This window comes from Vombatus ursinus, unplaced genomic scaffold (assembly GCF_900497805.2).
Source record: "Vombatus ursinus unplaced genomic scaffold, bare-nosed wombat genome assembly UNPS02011369.1, whole genome shotgun sequence".
Classification (NCBI taxonomy): Eukaryota; Metazoa; Chordata; class Mammalia; order Diprotodontia; family Vombatidae; genus Vombatus; species Vombatus ursinus.
In genome coordinates, this window is record NW_020951147.1 from 7,284,093 (window position 1) to 7,286,908 (window position 2,816).

At 49.2% G+C, this 2,816-nt stretch overlaps 1 protein-coding gene across 1 annotated transcript in view; it reads right to left on the minus strand.

The window, feature by feature from the left end:
• Positions 1–275, minus strand: part of LGALS12 (galectin 12) — a 9,241-nt gene extending 8,966 nt beyond the window's left edge. The window contains exon 1 of the mRNA XM_027856342.1: positions 223–275. The gene's annotated coding sequence lies outside the window, so the exon portion shown is untranslated. The remainder of the gene's footprint in view (positions 1–222) is intronic.
• Positions 276–2,816: the final 2,541 nt, after the last annotated feature.

The following is a 2,816-nucleotide window of genomic DNA, read 5'->3' on the forward strand; positions in this document are numbered from 1 at the left end:
TCCCCACTCCGCCATGTGGCTTGTCATAAGAGTCAGGATTTGAACCCAGGACCCTCCAACTCCAGATTCAGGCTGCTTTCTACTCCTTTGAAGACAGAAGAAACGTCCACAGCCAGACAACACTGGTGGTGGGAAGGGGTTAAACTTGACCCACTTCACAGCATTCATCACCAGAACCTGGGAGGTCAGAACACTTGGGACCAAGAGTTCCCAACTACTCACCGGGTAGAAGATTGGTGGCTGCAAGATGAAGCTGTCAGGAAGGGGGTCCAGACGTCCTTCTCTTCGCCACATGGAGGGTGAGGGAGGCAGAGAGGGGCCGGGCAGTTCTCACTCCCTGGGGCTGCTCTCTCTGAGGTTGGGAGCTCTACTGGAGCTGCTGAGGCCAAGGTCAGGGGCTGGATCTGAATTCACCCAAAGCCCTTTCTCCCAGCTTTTGGCCTGGCCCAGTCCCTTCAGGGTCCTAATGCCCTCTCATTTTACAGATGGCCAAATGGAATCCCAGAGAAGGTAATTCCAGTCTACATTTCTAAAGTGCCTACTATGTGCCAGGTACTGTATTAGAAAACCAGAATACAAAGTCCAAAAGGAAACATTCCCTGCCCTCATGGACCTTCACCTCTGGGAGGGGAAGGATGGCGGTTAAGGGTCAGGATGACATCCACAGATAAGAATATACAACATATATCCTGACCCAGCTGCAATCCCACGTCTATCAGGGGGTCTTCCTTGGTGTCCCCCATTGCTAGCGCTTTCCCCACTAAGCTTGCCCTCCAGCAGCTCCCCGAATTCTTAACCTTGGGTCTTGGACTCCTTGTGCGGTCTGGGGGAGACCGCTCCACAGAATAATATTTTTAAAGACAAATAAAATACACAAGATTGAAAAGGGAAATAAAACATTATGTTGAAATAGAGGTATCAAAATATTTTTAGTAAAAGTTCATGGACTTCGAATGTACCCTTAATGCATCTTGCAGAAAACTAGTGATTTCCATGTTGTTCTCTCCCATTAGAAGGTGAGCTCTTTGAGGACAGGAACTGTTTTTGCCCCCCCCCTTCACATTATTAGAGCTTATCACATTGCCTGGCTTGTAGTAAGCACTTAGCATATGCTTGTTCACTTGCTGTGACTCAAAGCATTAATAAGGGCAAGGTCTTTCCCAAGGTCTCCCAGGTAGTGGGGAGCAGAGTCAGGATTTGAACCCATGCCTCTCCACTGTTCCAGACTCTCTCAAAGGGAGAGGTGATTTGTCCAAGGTTACATAGTGACACATATGGGAATCATGGGGTCCTGAGAAAGCTAGAAGGGGCCTCAGAAGTCATCTGCTTCAACCTCTTCATTTTGTAGATTTGGAAACTGAGGTCCTAGCTGGAGAAGTGACCTGCCCAAGGTCACCCAGCTAACAGAAGGGGGGGGCCAGGATCTGAACTCTCTCCCTTCATCCTTCCCCCTGTACCATTTCCCCCCCTTTCTCCCCAGCTCTTGCTGGAGCCTTGACCTTAGTTGGCATCCAGAAGACTTGGCCAAATGGTATGCAATCATACTCTCAGAATCCAGGCTGAAGAAGTTAACCCTTTCAGATCAGGAGTTGGTAAGTTCCAAGAGACCCATATTCCTGGTGGGCCAGGAGCTGGGTGGGGTGGCGCTGGGGTATGCCTTGGTGTGCCAGTATCCCTTGGGATGAGCATGACCCATTGGCTCTTCCCCATCCCCTCAAGAATTCTTTCCATTTTCCCCTAATCACCCTAGGCCCTATGTTCTCCCCCTCTTTCAAAGGGTGGGAGTGGGGGGAAGGATGCGTTTTTATTTGGGAGAAGCAAAGCCCTGCCTTCTTGTAGTATGGACCTTTCTGACCCTTGCCTCTGGCCCCGCCTCTCCCGCCTGCTCCCTTCCCCAGCCCACAGCCCCCCACCCCCCTCCTCTACTTTCAATATCTGCCTGTCTAGTGCCCCCTTTCCTGCCTCTTCCCCGGGCTGGTGGCTTTTGGTACGGTTCCTTTTCAGCCCTGACTTTGGGAAAGTGCCTAGGTGTCCAAAAGCCCAGGGAGTCTGACCCAAAGTAGGACAGAGGATCTCAGAGCATGGGACTTAACCATCTAGTCCAGTGGTTCCTAGCTTTTTTGGATATGAGAACCCCTTTTTAATAGCAAAGAATCACTGGATTGGGAATGAGGAAGACTTGGGTTCAAACCCTGTCTCTGACCCTTCCAAACTGCTCCAACATGGACAAATATTAGACTCTCTGAGCCTCAATTTCCTCAGCTTTTAAATGAGGATAGTTATAGCACCTAGCTTGTGAAGATCAAATGTGATATTAGTAAAGCACTTTGTTATAGAAATAGCAGTTATTGTATCATTATGACTACAGTAGGGGTACCATAGCTTGGCTGGATTGAAAAAATGCATGATGACAGAACACTACTATAGATCCAGTCGCAGAACAGATTTCATCAGCGTAGGTGTCCTCCCAAGGCTAGAGGTCGGGATCTGTCTATCTGTAACTTATAGGTTAGAGCAGGGGTTTTTAACCTTTTTTGCATGTGTTTCTGTGACTCCTTGGGCAGAGGAGGGAAGCCTACGTTGCACTGAATTGATTCTGTAAAATACCCAGAGTCCCTCCCTTCGGGGGGCTATTGGGAGGATCACACCTCCCAGGCATTTTCCACCATCCTAGCAGAGCTGGGAGGTGAACCCAGATCCTTTGACTCCATGCCCTGCCATGTCAACAATAACACAGTAGCTCACATTGATAGAGCCTTCAAGGTTTGCAAAGTGCATTTAACTCATCTCGTTTGGGCCTTGCAGCAATCCTGGGG